This window comes from Hyla sarda, chromosome 5, assembly GCF_029499605.1.
Source record: "Hyla sarda isolate aHylSar1 chromosome 5, aHylSar1.hap1, whole genome shotgun sequence".
Taxonomy (NCBI): Eukaryota; Metazoa; Chordata; class Amphibia; order Anura; family Hylidae; genus Hyla; species Hyla sarda.
Window position 1 is genome coordinate 154674406 of NC_079193.1, and position 20104 is coordinate 154694509.

Below are 20104 nucleotides of genomic sequence, written 5' to 3' on the forward strand. Positions count from 1 at the left end.
TTGCAGGGCTTAATTGTAGACGATTAAGCCCTGCAAAGGGCGAAACGCGTCAGACATCTTTATCTGTATGTATCCTGCTGTGGAATAAATAAAGACAAGCCTTTTTACCTCATACCTTGGTGTCGGACGGAGTTCTTTCTAATTTACAAATCTGTTTAACTTTCTGGCACCAGTAGATTAAAAAAAAAAAATAATTCCACTGGACACATATACAGTACCCTGCGCAGGATTTCAAGATGTGTTCAGTCATTCAGTTTACATTGAAATGTGCAGCAGAAAATCCAGCGCATCAAATCTGAGCAGAATACTGTGTGTGAATAGACCATAAAGGAGGTTTAACTCTCTTGTGTAACCTTTGCAGCACATGTATGCACAACAGAACTTGGCAAAATATACATAATCAGACACATATAATAAAGACATATGCGTTCATCTGCCACCCAGGACTACTACCTGTTGTGGGACATTACAAAAAGTCAGAAAATCCTGTATTCTTTTTATTTATTTATTTATTTATTTAGGTAAAATGGTATCCCGGACAGTAATAGATTATAAACAATATGAGCTGACTTGGGGAAGGGAGAAGGGTATGGAAAGGAGGGAGAAGGGAAAATGTACCGTATTTTTCGCCGTATAAGACGCACTTTTTCTTCCCCAAAACTGGGGGGGAAAAAGTCGGTGCGTCTTATACGGCGAATACACACCTATCGAGGCGGTCCCTGCGGCCATCAACAGGCGGGACCTGCGACTAATACAGGACATCACCGATCGCGGTGATGCCCTGTATTAACCCTTCAGACGCGGCGATCAAAGCTTACCGCCGCGTCTGAAGGGAAAGTGACACTTACCCGGCTGTTCAGTCGGGCTGTTCGGGACCGCCGCAATTTCACCACGGCGGTCCCGAACAGCCCGACTGAATAGCAGGGTTAGTGCTTACAGGACACCGGAAGGGACCTTACCTGCCTCCTCGGTGTCTTCTCCGTTCAGGGATCCCCTGTATGGCCGGCGCTCTCCTTCCTCATCATCACGTCGTCGCGTACGTGCGTCGGCGTGCATAACGACGTGATGGCGGCGACGGAGAGCGAGGATACCCGGCCGGCAGCAGAGACGTTCCGGAGCGACGGGGACACGACGACAGCGATGGAGCGACATCCAGGGCAGCAGTGACAGGTCCGGAGCGGCGGGGACACGTGAGTATTACCTCCTATACAGCCGGCTGTCCGGGCATGCTGGGAGTTGTAGTTTTGCAACATCTGGAGGTCCGCAGGTTGAAGACCACTATTGGGTTCAAAATCTTTATTTTTTTAGATTTTGCACCTATAAATTGGGTGTGTCTTATACGCCGGTGCGTCCTATAGGGCGAAAAAAACGGTAATATAAAAGAAGAAAAACAGACCTCATTAGGTGTAACACATTATAAATCTCACACAAGAAGTACAAGAAACCATCCTATTTAAATAAACAACAGTTAAACAGTTTGTGACAGAAAACTGTACATTTTTTAAAACACAACCACTTGTCCTTAATTTTTAGAAATTTTAGGAACTGTCCAGAGCAGGAGAGGTTTTCTATGGGGATTTGCTCCTACTCTGGACAGTTCCTAAAATGGACTGAGGTGTCAGCAGAGAGCACTGTGGTCAGGCAAAAAGGAAATTCAAAAAGAAAAGAACTTCCTGTGGATCATAACAGCAGCTGATAAGTACTGGAAGGATTACGATTTTCTAATAGAAGTAATTTAAAAAATCTGTTTAACTTTCTGGCACCAGTTGATAAAAATTTTTTTTTTCCAGTGGAGTACTCCTTTAACCTTTTAAGGATGCAGGGCATACCTGTACGCCGTGCGCCCGATGCCGGTATTTAAAACGGGGTCACCCCGTGACCCCACATCATACCGGGTGGGTCCTGGCAGCTTATGATAGCCGGGACCCTGGGCTAAAAGATTAAAGTTGATTGCCGCCTCTAAAACAAAAGTAAAAGCTTCCTGGCAGCTCAGTCGGGCTGATCGGGACTATCGTGATAAAATCGCAATGTCCCGATCAGCTAGGACGCAAGCGGAGGTCCCCTTACCTTGCTCTGTCGTGTCCGATCGGCATTTGATTACTTCAAGCCTGAGCTACAGGCTTGAGCAATCAACCCCCTATAACGCTGATCAATACTAATAAAGTTAATCCAAGTTAATAAAGATCATTTAACCCCTTCCCTAATAAAAGGTTGAATCACCCCCCTTTTCCCATAAAAAAAACAGTGTAAATAAAAATAAAAATAAACATATGTGGTATTGCAGCGTGCAGAAATGTCCGAACTATAATAATATATCATTAATTAAACCGCACGGTCAATGAAGTGTGCGTAAAAAATTCCAAAGTTCAAAATAGCGTATTTTTAGTCAATTTTTATATAATGAAAAAAGGAATAAAAAGCGATCAAAAAATCCGATCAATACAACAATGGTACAAATAAATACTTCAGAACATGGCGTAAAAAATGAGTCCTCATACTGCCCTGTACGTGGATAAATAAAAAATAGGGGTCAGAAGATGACATTTTTAAACGTATAAATTTTCCTGCATGTAGTTATGATTTTTTCCAGAAGTGCGACAAAATCAAACCTATATAAGTAGGGTATCATTTTAACCGTATGGACCTACAGAATAAAGAGAAGGTGTCATTTTTACCAAAAAAAAGCATTGCGTAGAAATGAAACACCCAAAAGTTACAAAATGACATTTTTTCTTCAATTTTGCCGCACAATTAATTTTTTTTTCCATTTCACCGTGGATTTTTTGGTAACATGACTAATGTCCCTGCAAAGTAGAATTGGTGGCACAAAGAATAAGCCATCATATAATTTTATGTGCAAAATTGAAAGCGTTATGATTTTTAGAAGGTGATGAGGAAAAAATGAAAATGCAAAAACGGAAAGTCCTTAAGGGGTTAATATTCCTGTAAGACAAATAGGAGAAAATGTATTAAGGCTGTGCTAGGTGCAGATCTAACAAAATGTCAATTCTATGCCATGCTCGTCAAGTGAACAGGCAGAGGTGTGCAGCATGGCACAAGGGGAACATGGCCTCCCCTGTGTCAAGTTTACTACAACATACGCCTTCAAGCAGGCACAATCGAAAGTAAGGGGCGGCACTGGCATATTATGGATACACTAGTCTTGTTATATTTCCCCCTAGTTCCTATCTTGGAATTAATATCCTAACCGCATTAAGTGATTGGTCGCATGGCTTTGCTTGGTTATTTTGCTGTTTTTTAGTTATGAGTGCCTGTAAATGGGAGTTATTAAAGGGGTACTCTGGTGCTCCAGCGTTGTGAACAAAAAACAGTTCCGGAGGTAGTGGTCATGATGTCACGGCCATGTCCCCTAGTGATGCCACGCCCCCTTCATTCATGCATATGGGAGGAGGCGTGTCCCATGAATGGAGGGGGCGTTGGGTGACGTCATGACCACTGCCACAGGAACCCGGCTTTTGTTTAGAGCCTTGGGATAGGTTATTCCCTTTGGATAGGGGATAAGATGTCTAGCAGGGGAGTACCCTTTTAAGTAATTTATGTGGCATGACTATCCTTCTCACAAGCAATGAGTTTAGCATTTCCAAAAATACCATATTCTTTCCATAATAAAGAAGTAGTGAGTAGTCTAAACTCGAGTAATGCTTGTAATTTGAGTAAACACAGGATGCATTTGAGCTGATTTCTCAACATGGAACACACTTTGTGAGGGGGGGGGGGGGGTAGAGGGAAGAAGCTTGATAAGTCGAGAAAGAAGCATTTATGTTTAAATATAATATATTACAAAGTTTCTTATATTCGCTTGTTCAATTGATCTATGTAAAGTCTTTGCCTGTTCCTTAAGGGGTTAAAACTGTCTGTCTATTCTATGGGGGAGTTTATTAATGGTGGTATAGGTGAATAATCTTTCTACACCTTTATTATGTGTGGTAGTACAGTGATCCTTCAACTTACAATGGCCTCAACATACAATAGTTTCAACATGCAATGGTCTTTTCTGGACCATTGTAAGTTGAAAACAGACTCAACATACAATGCTACGGACAGTCCAGATCTGTGAAACGTGTCAATGGCTGGAAGAAACCACCAATCAGAATAGGCATTCACTGGTAAAACCCCTGTATTACTGAAGCGTATGCACTGACTGGTGTCTGGTAGCGCCCCCTACAGTACAGGGAGGTATTACATGTTCTGTACACTTTACCTGTACCAGGGTTACCTGCTCCTCTGGACACCAGGTGAGGGCGGCTCCATGTTACTTTTTTAGGACATTTCGTGTACTGTACAGGACCCTGAAGAAGCTCCTGTCCTCTACATAGACCAGTATTTCCCAAGCAGGGTGCCCCCAGCTGTTGCAAAACTACAACTCCCAGCATGCCCGACAGCCGAAGGCTGTCCGGGCATGCTGGGAGTTGTAGTTTTGCAACAGCTGGGGGCTCCATGCTTGGGAAACACTTATACAGACAGTGATTACAGCTCCCAGCAGATCTTTATTACTTTTATATGTGCGGATTTGTTTTATCTATATTAGTTATCTACTTATTTTTCTTTAATCCTCAATTTTTCCTATTTTCGGATGACATTTTGGTGCCTTTAGAACCAATTACCAGGTTTCCATAGAGTTCTGGTCTCAACATACAATGGTTTCAACATACAATGGTCACCCTGGAACCAATTAATATTGTAACTCGAGGGACCACTGTAATGTGTATGGACACAAATATATTAAGTGGTTGCACGGCATGTGATAAATATGAGGCTACTTCATCTACATACAGTTGTATGCACAATTTATGGGACCAAAACCGAAGTATATATTGATGTACAGAACCGAGCTGTCTTCATAGTACATCAAGCAGTGTAGTATACAGTCATTTCATTGCCTCCGCCTGACAGCTTGTAAGGAAATGAGTAAACTGAGTATATCCTGAAGCAACAGCAAACATAATAAACGACATCCTACTATACTGTCACTCCGGTATGAGCTAACGCGCAAAAGACAAAGACAAGACATAAAACGTGTAAATGTTGCAATCATTTAGCAATTGGTAAAAAAATAAAAAATAAAAAAAATAAAGAAAAACTTGTAATGGGTATTTCTGTGGGTTTTAGGCAAATTGCTTTCAGTAACTGCCATGAATTTCCCAACAATAATAAACAGCATTTTGAAGAGTCAGGTCATCAACTGTAACGTAATAAAAAAGTAACCTGTGTACATCACAAAGGCTGTGTTCACACAATGCTTTACCTTCATGAGTGGCAAATACTCCTAATACCATGTCCACATGTGGGAAATGTCAGGATGGAAATTTCACACATCTGCCCGATCCTGCGGGCGCTAGGACCGATCAGAAATCATAGATGGCAATGTATTTCCGAGCTAAATCCACAAAAAAAAAATAGTGACGTCACACGGGGGCGGAGTCGTGACAACACGGACTTCCGTTCCGGTGGTCGGAACCCAGACCCTCCAGCGCTTCCAGAGCAGAAACAGGTGGGTGCCGAATGTTATATTGCGGGGGTCCCCTTTGGATAGGGGATAAGATGTCTAGGGGTGGAGTACCCCTTTAAGGCCGGGTTCACACAGCAGAATTTCTGCATGAAAATTCTGCATTAATTTATAGCCAAATCACTTCAATGGGACTCTGCTCTCCCATTCACACTGCAGAATTTCTGCTGCAAGAATCCCATTGAAGTGAATTGGCCATAATTTCATGCAGAATTTTTGTGCAGTATTCCATGCAGAATCCAATGCAGATATTCTGTTGTGTGAATGCAACCTAAATGGGTACTCCAGTGGAAAACAGGTGTTTTCAAATCAACTAGTGCCAGAAAGTTAAACAGATTTGTAAATTGCATTTATTAAATAATCTTAATCCTTCCAGTACTTATCAGCTGCTGTATACTATAGAGGAAGTTGTGAAGATTTTACCAGTCAGATCACAATGCTCTCTGATGATATCTCTGTCCAAGACAGGAACAGAAGCAAATCCCCATAGAAAATCTCTCCTGCTCTGGACAGTTACTGACATGGACAGAGGTGTCAGCAGAGAGCACTGTGGTCAGACTGGAAAGTACTACACAACTTCCTCTGTAGTATACAGCAGCTGATAAGTACTGGATAGAAATATTTTCCAAATCTGTTTTTTTTTCCGGCACCAGTTGATTTGAAATTTTTTTCACCACTCCTTTCTTATAAAATCTGAAGATTTTCTGCATTTGTCCTACAGAGTTCATCTGAGGAATACAATTATTCTGACTCAATTTAGCCCCTAAATACACTGGCAGCTGTAGGTAATAGCTATGTAAGTGTCCCCAAGGTAAGCAGGTCAGTGCCAACCGCACTCGTTCATGTACAGCAGACAATTATTATATTCTTTCTACATTGTATCTAAAACATGAATACAGTTTAATGGTGTGTTTTTCAAGCATAACATATCCCTTAAAGGGGTATTCCAGGAAAAAACTTTTTTATATATATATCAACTGGCTCCAGAAATGTAAACAGATTTGTAAATTCTTTCTATTAAAAAAATCTTAATCCTTTCAGTACTTATGAGCTTCTGAAGTTAAAGTTGTTCTTTTCTGTCTAAATCCTCTCTGATGACACCTGTCTCGAGAAACGCCCAGTTTAGAAGAGGTTTTCTATGGGGATTTGCTTCTAAACTGGGCGTTTCCCGAGACAGGTGTCATCAGACAGGATTTAGACAGAAAACAACAACCTTAACTTCAGAAGCTCATAAGTACTGAAAGGATTAAGATTTTTTAATAGAAGTATTTTACACATCTGTTTAACTTTCTGGAGCCAGTTGATATATATAAAAAAAGTTTTTTCCTGGAATACCCCTTTAATGTTTTTAGGCAGAAATCATTGGTTTTAATGTTTTCTGGTCAGAAAAGCTGTGAAATATCTTATTTTAACGTGTATGGTAAAGGCTATATGCACAAATACAGAATGCTCTGAGCATTGTACAAGCAGAGATAAGAATTACATATCACTTTCCAGATGCTTCTTTCCCTTCCCTCCTAAACTCATTCACTCTAGGCTCACTAATAAAATTTGTATACGACGACGTTACAGAGACAAACACAGACAGACACTTCTGCTGCTTCTTTGTAGAACAGTGTATTTCTTACATACACAGATTCAGTAACATGGAGGACATTCTATTGAAGTACTACTGAGTGAAAATAGAGAGATAGTAGAACACTTAAAGGGGTATTCAAAGAATAAAAAAACAGGCCTTTTTTCAAAGACAGTGCCCTCCTTGTCTCCACTTTGGGTGTGGTATTACAACTTGGCTCCATTCACTTCAATAGAACTGAGCTGCAGAACCACACCCAACCTGGAGACAAGGAGGGCGCTGTCTTTGAAAGAAAAGAGGCCTGTTTTTTTATTCCTGGAATACCCCTTTAATAGAAGCAGCAGCATGTGTGTCTGCCTCTTTCTTACTTAGCAGCTGCTCCTTTTTACCCCCTGAAAAAACAAATCAATGAGCAAAAGATAACTGGACTGCAAATAATGCAGTTGAGGCTAAAAGAAAACATCATGGTAGTCTGGGCTGGATGGAGAGAAAAATGAAAGAGAACTGCTCCAATCAGAGAAACGTCAGAAATGTCTTACCATGCTTAAGGTCACACTGGGAGGTGTAGTTTTACAAGGAACAAATATATACTACATAGTAGGGGTTAACATGAATTTTGCAATCATTCTAAGTAGTGTACTTATGATATGAATTTGGTTATTGTACTGTATTTATGTTGTAAGCTTGGTCCTAGTGCTGTATATAATTAATGATGCTGGTGCTGTATTTTTGTTATAAGCTTGGTCCTAGTGCTGTGTTATATAATTAGCTTAGTTCTGATGCTGTATATAATTAATCGTGCTGGTGCTGTATTTATGTTATAAGCTTGGTCCTAGTGCTGTGTTATATAATTAGCTTAGTTCTGATGCTGTATATAATTAATGATGCTGGTGCTGGTGCTGTATTTATGTTATAAGCTTGGTCCTAGTGCTGTGTTATATAATTAGCTTACTTCTGATGCTGTATATAATTAATGATGCTGGTGCTGTATTTATGTTATAAGCTTGGTCCTAATGCTGTGTTATATAATGAGCTTGGTTCTGGTGCAGTATATAATTAATAAGGCTGGTTCTGGTTCTGTATTTAAGTTATGAGCTTGGGTCTGGTGACATATTTACATATTAACACTGTTCTTTAGTACTGTATATAACTAATGAGCCTGTTTAGTTGCTGTAGATTGGTTATGAATTTGCTTCTGGAGCTACAGTTTCTACAAAATGATGTTTGTTAAAAATGTTATTAGTTACATGTACAATAAGTAATGAATAAGAAAAACATAGCTGATTTTTTTTCCAGAAACAGCACCACTCTTGCCCCAGTTAAAGTGTGGTATTGCAGCTTAGTTACATTCAAGTGAAAGGAGCAGAGTTGTAGTACCACAGACAACAGGTGTGGCACGGTTTTGGAAAAAAACTATGTTTTTCTGATCCTGGATAACCCCTTTAATTAGGCCTAGAATTATGATAATATCATGTTTTCTGCAACACAACAGCAATATGAGATTGTAATGAAGAATTGTAACAATTTTGCTTGTTAAAAAATATAATCAACTCTCCACTGTAACATCGTATCGGCAGCTCACAGAGCCCAGCTGTGTGGCCACCTCCATAGTAACATCTTAGCAGTGGAGATCAATCCGAGTCACAACAGGAGAATACGCTGCACATATACATGACCACATGTATTGTCTGTACCCAGAAATAATCATACTTGCTCCACAGCTGAACTCTATTCTGTCGCTGTCACGGCTGCAGATCATTGCACCACCCGCTGCATAGGGTCTAATTAGCATCACGTAGCGTGGGAGTCGCTTGTTAAAAGACTTAATACATTCCAGGCTTGGGGAACGGCCCAGGCTGCTACCAAGGAATAGCACAATGGCTCTGATGTAGCTAATAAAGAAGAAAGCAGACATAAAAGGCAATGATCTCATGAGAAAGTGTCTGAAATACAATTCATGAAACTATAGCTTTACAGTCATTATACAAAAAAATCTAGGAAATTCAGTTTTTTCTTTTTGCTGCTTCTTTAAATTACCGCATGACTGAAAACTCAGAATTGGTTGAAGTCTAAACTGGAGTCTTACGAGAAGATTTTGCAGTAGTTCGCAGTATTAGGTCTGAGATACCATCTGAACGTCCACCGCTGAAATCCTTTGGTGTTAAGGACAGAGCGGAATTGCATGTTACTATTGACGTCAATGCAGTTCGCGGGTAATTCTGCTGAAAGAATGAACATGTCCACTCCTTTCTGCCTGTAAATCACGTCAGCAGAATTTTCCGTTGCTAAAATTCTGCAGCGTTAATGGGTCAGCAGAAGACCCATTCATTCACACCAATGCTAGATTAGTGCAGTAGAATCTCCGTGCAGAGATTTCATAGTGTAAACGTACCCTTAATCTCTGTCTTAGGCTGCATGCACATCTCGGTTTTACACTATGGGTGCCGGATCCGGCTGGGGGAGGGGCGAACCATGCGCTCCCGTACCCCAGCCGGACCAGCCTTAAACTCCATTCACTTTAATGAGCCGACCGGAGTCAAACAGTGACTCCGGTCGGCTAATTTTTGACCCATATTCAGTTTTGTGACCGGACCTAAAACTTTAGTATACTACGGTTTTAGGTCCGGTCACAAAACTGGATACGGGTCAAAAATGAGCCAACCGGAGTCAAACGGTGGCTCATTAAAGTGAATGGAGTTTAGTGCTGGTCCGGCTGGTGTATGGGAGTGCATGGTTTGCCCCTCCCCCAACCAGATCCGGCACCCGTAGAGTAAAACAGAGACGTGAATGCAGCCTTAGGCCTTAGTCACACATTGCGGATTTCGTAAATACTTTGCATCAGCATTTCTAAGCCAAAAACAGGCTTGGATCCTCAACAAAAGGCAAATATAATGAAAAGATTTATAGTTCTCTACTTTGTATTTTTTTTTTTGTAATTGTAGCTTCAAAATACAATTGTAAAATACTAATGAAATCTGCATTGTGTGCATGAGATCTAAGAGTTAGTCAGTTGAATCACAGAAAACGGTTGCCACACCGTGCTGCAGATCATGGCACCAGTAGTATAAATAACACATGATATTTACATAATGATTATTACACCAATTAACCACCAGCAACACCCCTCCTCCAATCAACCTCCAGCAACACCCCTCCTCCAATCAACCTCCAGCAACACCCCTGCTCAGAGTTTGCTACAACTGCCTGGTATGCCTCCTTCCGTCCATCTTTATATGGCCTTAGCACCCTCTATCCTGGAGCAGAGATGGTGGCTTTATCCTATTACCATGGCTCTCTAACAGGCTTAAGTGCCCTATAAGTTAGGATTCCTCTTTACCTTTAATTTCAACTGAGCAAATATGCTGTGAGGACTCTTCTTGAGGCTCAAGAAGTTCTACATCTTGTAGGAATACTGTGGGATCCAGCTGCTTAATTGGCTCACAAATAACAATGTCCCCAGTGAGTTTGGTCAACTACTACTCCTCCGTCCAAGCATACCAGAATTGGTTGCCATTAACCTGGCTGAATTCTCCACGATGATGCGTTCTGTTTGAATTCATGTGTTCTTACTATTTCTTATTACCGGACTGTGGACTTGGGCCTACCCTGGTTCCTAGATGTCCTCCATCATGATGTTTCGGCTTGTATTATTTACATATGTCTGTTGTTTTCTCATATAAATATATTTGGCTTCCACTAACTATACTGTCAATTATTTTTGCTGATGACCTTCTTCTTAGTCTTTCTAATCCTTTAGCTAAATGCCTGGCTCTCTTCAGGATGTTACTACCCACAATTTTGGCATTCATTCCTTCCCTCTCTATCTCTCCTAGCTAGGAGTTTCTAAACCTCCTTAAACTGATACGGTTTACTCTTGTATCTATCTTTGTCTGTTTAAGTCCTTGTGAGAAGACTTACGTAAGCGGAATGTCCCACAACTATCATGGCTCGTCTGCTCTATTATTTTCATTCTCTCCCAGTTCCTATTTTCCTGTACTGATTTGCATCTCATTCAGAGAGAAGTTTTTTCATTTAAATGGAATGGATACAAATCCAGAATACCTGTTATGTTTTACCTCAAAAAATTTGCAGCTAGGATTGCACAATTACTTCTTTGTAATGCCGAAAACTGGTGGTCATTGTTGGGTACAACTAAAAAATTATCTGTTTTAGCATTAATGTGGAGTATCCTTATATTTAAGTGTGTACCCCCTTCTGCATTTCTTACCTTTTTTTCTTTAACATATGGCATTCTTTACGATTAAAGATGGGTCTCCAATACACTGTATCTCCAGCCATGTGGATTCTGCATAGTCCTGCCTTTTTACCAACTTATTCCTGCTAGTCTTTTTCATGATTTCCTAAAGTGTACCTGTCGTTAACAAAAACTTTTTATATAATGTAGGTAATACCATTATATTTATATTTGTAATATACATTGGTTAGAAAATGTGTATGTGTTTGGTAAAAAAAAATGCTGTCCCTGCAGCGACTGCCTGTGTGTCTCTGTGAGGAGACCAAATGCAGGAAGTGTAGGTGGGACAAGCAGGGCTCTGTACTGGCTCCTGGCTTTTCAATCATTCTGAAGTGTGAGCCGGAGGCATGACAGGGAGCCTCACAGCACAGAGCCCTGCTTGTCCTCAGTGTACAGAGCCCTGCTTGTCTTCACTGTACAGAGCCCTGCTTGTCCTCAGTGTACAGAGCCCTGCTTGTCCTCAGTGTACAGAGCCCTGCTTGTCTTCACTGTACAGAGCCCTGCTTGTCTTCACTGTACAGAGCCCTGCTTGTCCTCAGTGTACAGAGCCCTGCTTGTCCTCAGTGTACAGAGCCCTGCTTGTCCTCAATGTACAGAGCCCTGCTTGTCCTCAGTTTACAGAGCCCTGCTTGTCCTCAGTGTACAGAGCCCTGCTTGTCCTCAGTGTACAGAGCCCTGCTTGTCCTCAGTGTACAGAGCCCTGCTTGTCCTCAGTATACAGAGCCCTGCTTGTCCTCAGTGTACAGAGCCCTGCTTGTCCTCAGTGTACAGAGCCCTACTTGTCTTCAGTGTACAGAGCCCTGCTTGTCCTCACTGCACAGAGCCCGGCTTGTCATCAGTGTACAGAGCCCTGCTTGTCCTCAGTGTACAGAGCCCTACTTGTCTTCAGTGTACAGAGCCCTGCCTGTCCTCACTGCACAGAGCCCGGCTTGTCATCAGTGTACAGAGCCCTACTTGTCTTCAGTGTACAGAGCCCTGCTTGTCCTCACTGCACAGAGCCCTGCTTGTCCTCAGTGTACAGAGCCCTACTTGTCTTCAGTGTACAGAGCCCTGCTTGTCCTCACTGCACAGAGCCCGGCTTGTCATCAGTGTACAGAGCCCTGCTTGTCCTCAGTGTACAGAGCCCTACTTGTCTTCAGTGTACAGAGCCCTGCCTGTCCTCACTGCACAGAGCCCGGCTTGTCATCAGTGTACAGAGCCCTGCTTGTCCTCAGTGTACAGAGCCCTGCTTGTCCTCAGTGTACAGAGCCCTGCTGTTCTCAGTGTACAGAGCCCTGCTTGTCCTCAGTGTACAGAGCCCTGCATTCAGCAGGCATCCAGGCACATCGCTGAGGGGGGTCCTGAGGTCCCCCCATATCGGCAATCACCACAAATTGCCGGTCAATTCTGACCGGCAATTTGCTGCGATTCCGTTCCCCACCGCTCACCGGGCGGGGATCGGGGCCGGATGCCTGCTGAAAACATTCAGCAGGCATCCCGGCACCTCGCCGAGGAAGGTCCTGAGGACCCTCCATATCGTTAGTAAGTACTAACTGGCCATCTACGGCAATTCTGGGTCATCTGGGTCATGTGTGATCCAATGACCCAGATAAGGATGATGATCGGTGGTGGTACACCCCCAATCACCATCCGTACTGTACTGGGAGGTGGCAGATGTGATTGGGCGGTCGTAGTGACCGCACCAATCACAGTGTATGAGGAGGGTGGAGGAGAGCAGGAGCATGATGCTCCGCTCTGATCAGCACCATTTTCATCTGGTGCTGATCAGAGCGGAGCCCCATGCTGTATCTCCCCCTCAGTCATAAAAGTGCCATCTGGCATTGTTCTGTTTAGGGAAAGCTTTAGATTAGGTAGGGACAGAGTTAGGAGGGAAAAAAAAGATATATTTTTTTTTTTGTCAGTGTACCATCTGTAGGTGTCTGCACCTTTAGATGCATGACCCAGGCCCTACAGGGTCGCTGTGTTTTGTTTTTTTTGCTAAATGTGTGGCCGGGCCCTCTTAGCCATAAAAGAGCGGTCCGCCACCGTTAGCTAAAGCCCACCTGCCGCTGATCAGTCCCATAGTACTGATCAGCGTTTTTTTGTGTTTTTATTTTTTTGCACCTATAGGCGGTCTGTGCCACCAGTAGCAGGCCTGTGCTGTGTGGACAGACCGTACCTCTGTGTGCATTTTTTCGGGGTTAAGCATTTTTTTTTTTTTTTCCGGGTATTTTGTGTGTTGGTCTGTACGTGCCACCAGCCACTGTTCTGGGCTGAGTGGCCAGACCCCCCACTGACTTCTGCGCTCTCTGCCACCACCAAGCACTAATCAGTGTGCACACCACTGATTAGGTAAACATTTTATTTTTTTGCCACAGGGCTTTTTTTTGCGCTAGAAGTCTTTTTTTTCCTTTTATCCCTTTTTTTTCTGTTAGGGTAGGTTTAGTTAGGTTAGGGCGGGTTAGGGAGGTAGTCTCGCACCACACCACACACAGCACTTACACAAATAAAAGTTTTTCCCACACATATACACACACCCCCATCTGCACTACAGTAGGGAAATGGCCAGCAGGGCGTTTTCAGCAGGGGAAGACATATGCCATACTTGCCTCCGACACTGAAAGTGCCACAGAGGACAAGGAAGACCCCAGCTTCCTTATTTCCTCATCCTCCTCATCATCTAGTTCTGATGATGAGCCACCAAGGCGGCGGAGTCGCCGCCATGCGGGACTGCAAACCTCCTCTGCTCCTGAACCTGTGCCCCATGCTAGTATGAGCCCCCTGGTGCTCATACTAGTCAAGCCCCCCAGCCAAGTTTACTGGTGCCTGGTACCAGCGAACTTGTCTGGACTCAGCCAGCGGACCACGAGCCCGTGATTCCTGAGTTCACTGAAATGGACGATTTCAGTTTTTTTTCAGTGACGACTGAAAAAAGATGGTTGACGAGACGTACCTGTACGCCCAACAGTTCGTCACCGCAAACCCGGGCTCCTTTTTAGCTAGGCCCGGTTGCTGGTTCCCAGTCAGTGCAGCCGAAATGAGGAACTTTTGGGGCCCCTTGCTGCATATGGGCCTAGTAAAAAAGCCAAAGGTCAGGCAGTACTTATTTAGGAAACGTCCATGCGTTCAAAATGTCCTCTTCACCTCTATACCCATTCCTCAGGGTAAAATAAAAGAAAAGAAAAAAACTCCAAGGTGGCGATGTTCCAGCAAAAACATGAACTTCTGGTATTTCGCTTAAAAAAACAATTTTTATTGATAAAATCAGTTTAGCAAGCCCATAACAAAGCAAGACGTGTTTCGGGTCCCTGCGTACCCTTTCTCAATTGCAGATATCTGCAATTGAGAAAGGGTACGCAGGGACCCGAAACGCGTCTTGATTACACGAGTCGCTGCCCTCTCTTTTTTTCTTTTCTCTTTATCATTCCTCAGGGTGGGTGCTTTCTGTAATGGTGTCACATGTGGGTGCTTCATTTTTGAATTTTCTCTGAATGTATGTAACCGTCAGCTACTGATATGCCATAGGCCTCAAATGCAAACAGACCTCTATGACTTCTGAGCCTTGTTTGTGGGCCCACCCAGCACGTTACCCCATATGTGGATGTATTTCCATAGTCAGGAGAAAAAGCCCTCCAAAATTTGTAACCCAATTTCTCCCATTACCCCTTGTGAAAATGTCAAAAATTGGGTAACCCCAGCATTTTAGTGTAAAAAAAATCAAATTTTTCAACTTATAGCCCACTGTTCAATAAACCTGTGAGGTGTAAGTACTCACTGTACTCCTTGTTACCTTCCTTGAGGGGTGCAGTTTCAAAATTGTGGTCACTTGCTGTTTTTTATTTATTTTTTTAGTTTATGTCAGAACCTCAACCATTGCAGTGCAAAGCACCACTTTAGGCCTCAAATCTCATCGGTGCTGTCTCACTCCTAAGCCCTTTTTTGCACCCGCATTGTGCTTTTCTGCCATATATGGGGTATTTTCTTATTTTGGAAAAATTGGGCTACAATTTTTTTTTCCCTCACTACTTGTAAAACTAAAATAATTTTGGTTAATACCAACAATCCAGTGTTAAAAATCAATACTTTCACTTTTTCGGCCCACTTTTCAAAAAACATGTGAGGTGTAAGTACTCACTATAACCCTTGTTACGTTCCTTGAGGGGTGTAGTCTCTAAAATTGTGTCACATGTGGGGGGTTTCTGCTGTTCTGGCACCATGGGAGGTTTGTAAATGCAAGTGGCCCCTACTACAATTCCAACAGACTTTTCACTCCAAAAGCCCAATGGTGCTCCTTCTTGTTTGAGCATTGCAGTGCGCCCGCAGAGAACTTTACATCCACATATGGGGGATTTTCTTTCTCAAGCGAAATTGCACTACAAATTTTGGGGGCCTTTTGCCCGCTTACCCCATGTGAAGATGAAACAATTGGGGTAACACTGTCAATATAGTGCGAAAAATAAAATTTTTCACTTTTACGGCCCACTTTTCAAAAAACCTGTGAGGTGTAAGTACTCACTGTAACCCTTGTTACATTCCTGAAGGGGTGTAGTTTCCAAAATGGTGTCACATGTGTGGGGGTTTCTTCTGTTCTGGCTGCATGGGAGGTTTGTAAATGCACATGGCCCCGACTTCAATTCCAGCAAAATTATCTCTCCAAAAGTCCAATGGTGCTCCTTCTGTCCTGAGACCTGTAGTTTTCTTAATCGGGAGAAATTGGGCTTGAAATTTTGGGGTCCATTTTCTCCTATTACACCAGGGGTCCTCAAACTACGGCCCGCGGGCCACATGCGGCCCGCCGAGGACATTTATCTGGCCCGCCGCTGCCTGGGACATCCCTGTGTCTCGAAATATGTTTTTGGGACACATGGAAGCGCTCTCGGAGGCCCCGCGTTTAATTTAAAAATGCAGGGGCCGCCGGGAAGGTGGCGCACGCAGGGACGTCATTGACTTCCCGTGCGTGCGCCCATAGCAACGGAGCGCAGAGGAGCGGAGCATCGATGTGGTGCGCTGGCCAGCTAGGTAAGTGTTACCAGCGGCACGTCAGCTTCAGTGCTCCGACCACCGCTCCTTCGGTCCTGGGACTTACTGCTATGTCCGGACCGGAGGAGCGGTGGTCGGAGCACTGAAGTGGGGCAGAATACAGGCATACAGCCTCCAGCCATACACTGTATGGCTGGAGGCTGTATGTCTCTAGGGTAACATACTGCACCTAATCTGGGGAGCTATACTGCACCTAATGTGGGGGAACTATACTGCACCTAATTTGAGGGATCTATACTGCCCCTAATGTGGGGGAACTATACTGCACCTAATGTGGGGAACTATATTGCACCTAATTTGAGGGATCTATACTGCACCTAATGTGGGGGAACTATACTGCACCTAATGTGGGAGCTATACTGCACCTAATGTGCGGAAACATGCTGTACCTAATGTGGGGGAACATACTGCACCTAATATGGGGGAACTATACTGCACCTAATGTGGGGAAACTATACTGCACCTAATGTGGGGGAACTATATTGCACCTAATGTGGGGGAACTATATTGCACCTAATGTGAGGAACTATACTGCACCTAATGTGGGGGAACATATTGCACCTAATGTGGGGGAACATATTGCACCTAATGTGGGGGAACTAAATTGCACCTAATGTGGGAAACCATACTGCACCTAATGTGGGGGAACTATACTGCACCTAATGTGGGGGAACTATACTGCACCTAATGTGGGGGAACTATACTGCACCTAATGTGGAGGAACTATACTGCACCTAATGTGGGGGAACATACTGCACCTCATGTGGGGGAACTCTACTGCACCTAAGGTGGGGGAACTATATTGCACTTAATGTGGGGGGACATACTGCACCTAATGTGGGGGAACATACTGCACCTAATGTGGGGGAACATACTGCACCTAATGTGGGGGAACTGTACTGCACCTAATGTGGGGGAACTGTACTGCCCCTAATGTGGGGGAACTGTACTGCCCCTAATGTGGGGGAACTGTACTGCCCCTAATGTGGGGGAACTGTACTGCCCCTAATTGTTCTTTGCATGTGGCACCCCCCTGTTTTTTCACCGGAACAGCTGGAGGGTCTGAGTCACGACTACGTTAACAGAAGTTCGTGAAGTTAGGACTCCGCCCCCGTGTGACGTCACGCCTGTCCCCTCAATGCAAGTCTATGTGAGGGGGCGTCATGCCCCCTCCCATAGACTTGCATTGAGGGGACGGGCGTGACATCACACGGGGGCAGAGTCCTGACGTCACGGACTTTCGTTCCTGCAGTCGCGACTCAGACCCACCAGCGGTTCCGGTGAAAAAACAGGTGGGTGCCGCATGCAATAATGCGGGGGTCCCCAGCGGCGGGACCCCCGCGATCAGACATCTTATCCCCTATCCTTTGGATAGGGGATAAGATGTCTAGGGTGGGAGTACCCCTTTAAAAAAAATTTAATAGAAGTAATTTACAAATCTGTTTAACTTCTGGAGCCAGTTGATATATAAAAAAAAGTATTTTTCCTGGATAACCCCTTTAAGGCTCACTATACCCCTTGTTATGTTCCTTGAGGGGTGTAGTTTCCAAAATAGTTTGTCATGTGTTTTTTTTTTTTTGCTGTTCTGGCACCATGGGGGCTTCCTAAATGCAATATGCCTCCCAAAAACCATTTCGGCAAAGTTCTCTTTCAAAAAGCCAAATTTTGCTCAATGTCTTTTCAGCATTGTAGTGCGCAAGCAGAACGCTTAACGTCCACATATGGGGCATTTTCTTAATTGGGAGAAATTGGGTTTTAAATTTGGGGTCCATTTTATCCTATTACCCCTTGTGAAAAAGAAAATTTGGTGGTAACACCATCATTTTAGTGTTAAAAATCAAATTTTCCATTTTCACGTCCAAATTCAACGCAAAGTTTTCAAACACGTGTGAGGTGTTTAGGCTCACTATACCCCTTGTTACGTTCCATGAGGGGTGTAGTTTCCAAAATAGTATGCCATGTTTTTTTTTTTTGTTTGTTTTTTTGCTGTTCTGGCCCCATGGGGGCTTCCTAAATGCAACATGCCCCCCAAAAACCATTTCAGCTAAATTCGTTTTAAAAAATCCCACAGTTGCTCTTTCCCTCGTGAGCCATGTTGTGAGCCCGTAGAGCACTTTATGTCAACATATGAGGTATTTCCTTACTCAAGAGAAATTGGGCAACAAATTTTGTGGGGCTTTTTCTCGTTACACCACTTTTAAAAATGAAAAAAAAATGGGGCTACAAAAACACGTTAGTGTAAAAAATGCAGATTTTGATTTTTATCCTTCACTTTGCTGCTATTCTTGTGAAACACCTAAAGGGTTAACAAACTTTCTGAATGTCATTTTCAATACTTTGAGGGGTTTAGTTTCTATAATGGGGTAATTTTTGAAGTATTTCTCACAGAAAGGCCCCTCAAATCCACTTCAAACTTAACTTGTCCTGGAAAAATTCAGATTTGAAAAGTTTTTTCGTGACATATCCTCCTTTAACATAGTGGTACATTTTCACCGATACTTGCATCATTTCTTGGTAAAAAATTCCCAAATTTCATGAAAAATTTGAAAATTTTGAATTTTTCTCACTTTGAAGCTCTCTGCTTGTAAGGAAAATAGACATATTTATTGATTATATATATATATATATAGCAATTCCAACAAATCACCGCACAAGTAGGTCTTGGATCAAAAAAAAGCTGGATGTTTTATTCCCATGTATGATTAATAAAGGCTATTGCCGAAACGTTGCATTCTACTTGGGAATAAAACCACCAGCTTTTTTTTGATCCAAGACCTACTTGTGCGGTGATTTGTTGGAATTGCTGTTCATTCATCCTGGGCTTGCAGCCTGGGCAACCACAAGCACGTAGGGTGGTCCCCGGTGCGGTCTTACCATTTACATATATATTTATATATATATATATATATATATATATATATATATATATATATATATAATATATATACCGGTATGTGTGTATGTATATATATATATATATATATATATGTATATATATATTGATTCACATATACAATATGTCTACTTTATATTTGCATCATAAAGTTGACAGGTTTTTACTTTTGGAAGACATCAGAGGGCTTCAAAGTTCAGCAGCAATTTTCCAAATTTTCACAAAATTTTCAAAATCAGAATTATTAAAGAACCAGTTCAGTTTTGAAGTGGATTTGAGGGGTCTTCATACTAGAAAAACCCCATAAATGACCCCATTATAAAAACTGCACCCCTCAAAGTATTCAAAATGACATTCAGAAAGTGTGTTAACCCTTTAGGTGTTTCACAGAAATAGCAGCAAAGTGAAGGAGAAAATTCTAAATCTTTATTTTTTACACTCGCATGTTCTTGTAGACCCAGTTTTTGAATTTTTACAAGGTGTAAAAGGAGAGAAATCCCCCCAAAATTTGTAACCCAATTTCTCTTGAGTAAGGAAATACCTCAAATGTGGATGTAAAGTGCTCTGTGGGTGCACTAGAGGGCTCAGAAGGGAAGGAGCGACAGTGGGATTTTGGAGAGTGAGTTTTTCTGAAATGGTTCTTGGGGGGCATGTAGCATTTAGGAAGCCCCTATGGTGTCAAAACAGCAAAAAGAAACCCACATGGCATACTATTTTGGAAACTACACCCCTCAAGGAACATAACAAGGGGTACAGTAAGCCTTAACACCCCACAGGTGTTTGACGACTTTTCGTTAAAGTTAGATGTGTAAATGAAAAAAAATTTCCACAAAT

The 20104-nt window shown here is 42.7% G+C and overlaps 1 protein-coding gene and 1 long non-coding RNA gene across 3 annotated transcripts in view; one reads left to right on the forward strand and one right to left on the reverse strand.

Moving 5' to 3' along the window:
- The window catches only part of VOPP1 (VOPP1 WW domain binding protein), a 160513-nt gene that overhangs the window by 83212 nt on the left and 57197 nt on the right, over positions 1–20104 (forward strand). The gene's annotated exons all lie outside the window — the stretch shown is intronic.
- Positions 1–20104, reverse strand: part of LOC130273541 (uncharacterized) — a 51464-nt gene that overhangs the window by 7668 nt on the left and 23692 nt on the right. Inside the window, exon 3 of one of the 2 annotated variants that reach the window (XR_008844028.1) lies at positions 8814–8995. This is a non-coding gene — a long non-coding RNA (uncharacterized LOC130273541). Of the gene's footprint in view, positions 1–8813; positions 8996–11378; positions 11476–20104 lie in introns of those variants that run through there. The other variant, XR_008844029.1, reaches the window with a different exon arrangement.